Below are 6,224 nucleotides of genomic sequence, written 5' to 3'. Positions count from 1 at the left end.
CCAAGACTGAATCATGAGGAAATAGAAAATTTGAACAAACCAGTTACTAGTAAGAAGATTGAATCAATAATCAAACCCACTCAACAAAGAAAAACCCAATACCAGATGGTTTTGCAGGTGAATTCAACCAAACGTTTAAAGAATTAACACCAACCATTCTCAAACTCTTCCAAAAAATTGAAGAGGAACACTTTCAAACTCATTTTACAAAGTCAGTAATATCCAGATGTCAAAATCAGACAAGGATACTACAGGAAAATAAAAATTACAGGCTAATATTCCTTGTGAACATACATGCAAAAATTCTCATCAAATTCAATAGCGTATTAAAAGGATCATACACTGTGATCAAATGGGATTTATGCCTGTGATGCAAGGATGGTTCAACATGTGCAAATCAACAAATGTGATACACCACATTAACAGAAGGAAGGATAAAAATCTATGATCATCTTAGATGCAGAAAGAGCATCTGACAAAATTCATATCTTTTTATGATCAAAACACTCAAGAAATTAGGTATGGGGAGTGTACCTCAACAAAATAAAGGTCAGTTGTGACCAAGCCTACAGGTAACATCATATTCAACAGTAAAAACATGAAGCCCCTTCATCTAAGGTAAGAACAAGACAAGGATTCCCACTCTTGCCATTTCCATTCAACATAGGACTTGAACTCACTTATTTTTTTCCTCTCCAAGGACAGTGTCTGGGTGCACTCAGAATGGTCCAGCATTTGACATACCATCATAAGTTGTCCTACAATACAGCCTTTAACAAAACTGGACTGTCCCAAATCTCTGGTAATATATTTGTTTATACCAAGAAGGTTGAGAAAGCACCAAAATCTGCTTGTGGCATGTGCCCTGGTCAACTTTGAGAAGTTCACGCTGTATGACCTGAAGTTCATAACAAGGTCGTCTAAGATGGAAAAAACATTAGCAGGATCTATGGTGATTTCGTGAGTGCTAAATGTGTTTGTGACAGGATTAAGCATGCTATCCTTATTGAAGAACAGAAAATAATTGTGAAAATATTGGTGGCATAAGCACAGAGTCAGAAAGCTAAATAAGAAGATGAAGATTTTTGAGTAATAAATAATATTTAAAGACTTGTTTTGTTAAGAAAACAAAAAACATAGTACTCATACTAATGGAAGCCCTAGCCAGTGCAATTAGGAAGAAAAAAAAAAGAAAAAAAGAAGTCATTCAAAATGGAAAGTAAGAAGTAAAATGATCTCTGTTTGCAAATGACATGATCATGTATGCAGACAACCCTAAAGTGCCCCCCACCCCCCCCCCACACACACATGCACACATACACACACAAACACACAAATTGTTAGAATAAAAAAATAAATTCAGTAGAGTTTCAGGACCCAAAATGAACATACAAAAATCAGCTGTCTTTCTATACACTAACAAACTTTCTGAAAAGGAAATTAACAAAACAATCCCATTAAAATTGCATCAAAAGAATAAAATCCTTAGGAATTAACATCCAAATATGTGAAAGACTTGCACACTGAAAACTACAAAACATTGATAAAAGTAATTAAAGAAGACACAAATAAATGGAAAGACACTTGTGTTCATGGATTGGAAGACTTGTTATTATTAAAATGTTCATATTACCCAAAGTAATCTAGAGATTCAGTGCTATCCCCATCAAAATCCCAAATTCACTTTTTACAGAAAAAATTCTAAAAGTCCCAGAATAGCCAAAGTGATCTTGTGAAAGAACAATACTAGAGGTAACACACAAGCATCACAATTTCAGGTTTTAATATATATTTCAAAGTTACAGTACTTAAAGCAGTATAGTATAAAGACAGACATAGAGACAATGGAACAGAACAGAGCCCAGAAACAAACCCATTCAAAAACAGTCAACTAATTTTCGATGAGTATTGAGAATACACAAAGGGAAAAGACAATCTTTTCAACAGATGTTGCTGGGAAAACTGGATGTCCACATGCAGAAGAATGAAATTGGATCCTTATTTTGTACCATACACAAAATCAATTCAAAATGGATTAAAGACTTGAACATTAGACCTGAAACTGTGAAACTCCTAGAAGAAAACATAGGAGAAAAGTTCTTGGCATTGATCTTGACAAAGCTTTCTAGAATGTGACACCAGGAGCACAGGCTACAAAAACAAGCTGGTAAATCAATCAAACCCAAAAGCTTCTGCACAGATAAGGAAACAGCAGAGTGAAAATTCTGTGTACAGAATAGGAGAAAATATTTGCAAACCATATATCTAATAAGGGGTTAATATACACAATACATAAGAAACTTCTACAACTCAATGGCAGGAAAAAAAAAAAGACCTGATTAAAAAACGAACAGTGGATCTGAATAAACATTTCTCCAAAAAGACATGTACATGGCCAATAGGAAAATGAAAATAGGAAGTACAAATGAAAACCACAGTGAGATAACACCTCACACCTGTTAGAAGGGCTGTATCAAAAAAATGAGACAGTAAATATTAGAGAGGACATGGAGAAACTGGAACCCAAGTGGGCTGTTTTGAGGGATGTGAAATGGTGCAGCTGCTGTGGAAAGCAGTATGGCAGTTCCTCAAAAAGTTACTAATAGAACTACCACATGATCCAGCAATCCCACTTACGGGTATATATCCAAAAGATTCTAAATAAGGATCTTGAAGAAATACCTGCCTTCCCATGTTCACTGTAGCATTATTCAGAGCAGTGAAGGTATGAAAACAATCCAAATGTCCATTAACAGATGAATGGATAAGGAAAATGTGTATACATACAATGAGATATTACCCAACTTTTAAAAAGAAAGAAACTCCTGCCATATGCATTGTTACGGATGAACTGAGAGGACATTGTTAAAATTAAATACAAAATGGAGACCAGATATGAAAATTCCCCAAGCGTACAAACCACATAAATGAAACATAATTTATTCTGCAAAACTTGAGTTGCTCCTTGTAAATGCTTCTGATAATCATTAAACAAATAAATGAATTATCTTCTGAAAAATGGTGAAGATAATCACTTTTAACCCACCCTCTGCCTCTGGAAACCCCCATTGTAATAAATATTCATCGTAAAAGTTAACCAACTTCCTCATTTTCACTTTATAAACCTTCTTGTAATGTCATGTCCCTGGGCTTCACATCAGTCTTTGAATCTGAAAGCATCCTGTTCATGAACTGTTCTTACATGCTCCATAAACTCTCAATAAGTACTATTTATTGATTTGAATGTTGTAATTTTGCTATTTCTGGATTTTTGACAATATTATGCTAAGTGGAATAAGCCAATCACAGAAGGACAAATATTGCATGATTCCACTTATATAAGGTATCTAAAATAGTCAAAATAATAGAAGCAGAGAATAGACTGGTTGCCAGGGTCTGGGGTAGGGGGGAAAAATGAGAAGTTGTTCAATGGGAGTGAAGTTTCAGTTATGCCAGCTGCACAAGTTCTAGAGGTCTTCTATAAAACAATGTTGATAGTTAACAATACTGCATTATGCATTTAAACGTTTGTTAAGGGTGTCGATCTTATTTTCCCACCACAAAAAGAAAAAACAAAAAAAACCTGTCCCTACCACAAGAAACCAAACAAAGGGACACACAAGGGAACCTTGGGAGGTCATGAATATATCTCTTAAGTTGAGTGTGTAATGGTTTTGTGAGGATATGCATATTTCCAAACTCATCAATTTGTACTCATTAAATATGTGGTGTTTTTTAATATCAATTATACTTCAATGAAGGAGTTTTTTAAAAGTTGCTTATGAAGAGAGTATTTTTCCTAGTGTCTTCCTTGATAAATCGAAAGGTACACCTATGAAAATAGATGTAGTAGAGAAGAGGGACCCTGGCAGAGCTTGAGGTGCGCTGACTCTTCTTGGGCAGCAGCCTGTCCTCAGGGATTCTGACTTGATAGCTCTGTTGTATGTCCCAAGCATCAGGATTTTTTGAAGCTCCCTAGGTGACTTTGAAGCGCAGTCATGGTTGAAGTCATTTGATGTATAACAGTGCTTCTCCAATATGAATAAGCATACACATCACTTGGGGATGTTATTAAAATGCAGGTTTTGATTCAGGAGGTTTAAGGTGGGGCTCAAGAGTCAGCATTTCTAAAAAGCTTCAGTAGATGCAGTACTGCTGATCCATGTATCACTTCTTGGATCACCCAAGCTCTAGTAGATAGTAATATGTCAGGGTGTTATTTTTTTAATTGAAAGAACCAGAAGGGCAATTCTGATACAATTGGAACCTGTAGGACACGTAAACAGCGCCTCTTCAGCACTGGCTGGTGTGAGATCAGGGCGGGGGAAATCCGTGAGCGGGGTTCCAGCTTCCTTGTTCCGTTTCCATAAACTCCTTAAGCAACCACATCACTGACCTGTTGTAATGATCTAAGCCAATCATTGTTGGGAAAGGAAGAGAACAGTTTCTCTTTATGAGCAGAGACAATCTGGAGTGGGAAAGATACATTCATTTATTTTTTGTATTGCAGCAGCTTAACAGACGCTGTAAACACCAGGAGGACTCATCTAGTACACTTGTCCTACAGCTGTTTTTCAGGTGTCATAATTCTATGAAAAAAAGGAAAGCCCTTGGGAAAGTATAATGAATGTACCCCTTACTATTGAATTTCTAACTATACTGATGTGTCCTAAGAGTTTTAGCTTTTTTCTATATGGCAACATCACTTGGCAATACCAATGTCACTAAGCTTGTTGGACTCTTCTTACTTGATACGCCAACACAAGGCATTTTTGGTAAAATAAAACAAGGGTAACATGTCAGGATTTCTGTTCTCCATAAATGTTTCTACCTAAAATAACCAAAAAAAAGACATACTTTTCACAGTTACAACACTATTGTGCTTTGTTTTATCATTATGGTCAGTGCATGCACTTGCAGTAGCACTATATATAGATACTACAGTAACCCCCACAGGGAAAGGAGTAAAAGTATGGTATACCAGACATGGAAGGGACCCCCTTCCTGCTGCAGTCCTATTACAGGACCACTGTCTTGCATGCATCCTACCTGATGGATAAGATATGCCTATGTCAGTGGCATTAAAACATGTGTCTTATCACCACTAAAGTCTTGTGGATTGGGAACTTCCTCTGGCTTGAGAATTATTATAATTTTTGTTACTAGGAACCTTCTCTCCCTTGAGGGTTATTATAATTTTCGTTATCTGTATCAAAAGCTTGCTGGATCTTAATTTTTTTATTTTTTATTTTTTTTAATTTTGGTATCATTAATCTACAGTTACATAAGGAACATAATGTTTACTAGACACCCCCCTTCGCCAAGTCCCTCCCACAAACACCATTAGAGTCACTGTCCATCAGTGTAGTAAGATGCTGTAGAGTCACTACTTGTCTTCTCTGTTTTGCACAGCCCTCCACATGCCCCCCCAATATACATGCTAATCTTAATGGCCCCTTTCTTCCCCCCTTATCCCTCCCTTCCCATGCATCCTCCCCAGTCCCTTTCCCTTTGGTAACTGTTAGTCCATTCTTGGGTTCTGTGATTCTGCTGCTGTTTTGTTCCTTTAGTTTTTTCTTTGTTCTTATACTCCACCTGTGAGTGAACTCATTTGTACTTATATTTCTCCATCTGGCTTACTTCACTGACCATAATACCCACTAGCTCTATCCATGTTGTTGCAAATGGTAGGATTTGTTTTCTTCTTATGGCTAAATAATATTCCATAGTGTATATGTACTACATCTTTATTCATTCATCTACTGATGGACACTTAGGTTGCTTCCATTTCTTGGCTATTGTAAATAGTGCTGTGATAAACATAAGGGTGCATCTATCTTTTTCAAATTGGGCTGCTACATTCTTAGGGTAAATTCCTGGAAGTGGGACTCCTGGGTCAAATGGTATTTCTATTTTGAGCTTTTTTAGGAACCTTCATACTGTTTTCCACAATGCTTGAACTAATTTGCATTCCCACCAGCAGCGTAGGAGGGTTCCCCTTTCTCCACAACATCACCAACATTTGTTGCTATTTGTCTTTTCGATGGTGGCCATCCTTACTGGTGTGAGGTGATATCTCATTGTGGTTTTAATTTGCATTTCTTTGATGATTAGCGATGTGGAGCATCTTTTCATGTGTCTCTTGTCCATCTGAATTTCTTCTTTGGAGAATTGTCTGCCCAGTTCCTCTGCCCATTTTTTAATTGGATTGTTCACTTTTTGTT

The 6,224-nt window shown here is 36.7% G+C and overlaps 1 pseudogene; it reads left to right on the top strand.

The window, feature by feature from the left end:
* Window positions 1–723: 723 nt before the first annotated feature.
* LOC108387183 (large ribosomal subunit protein eL34-like) lies at window positions 724–1,071 on the top strand (annotated as a pseudogene).
* Window positions 1,072–6,224: the final 5,153 nt, after the last annotated feature.

This window comes from Manis javanica, chromosome 13, assembly GCF_040802235.1.
Source record: "Manis javanica isolate MJ-LG chromosome 13, MJ_LKY, whole genome shotgun sequence".
Classification (NCBI taxonomy): domain Eukaryota; kingdom Metazoa; phylum Chordata; class Mammalia; order Pholidota; family Manidae; genus Manis; species Manis javanica.
This window is presented reverse-complemented; position numbering and strand designations above follow the sequence as displayed.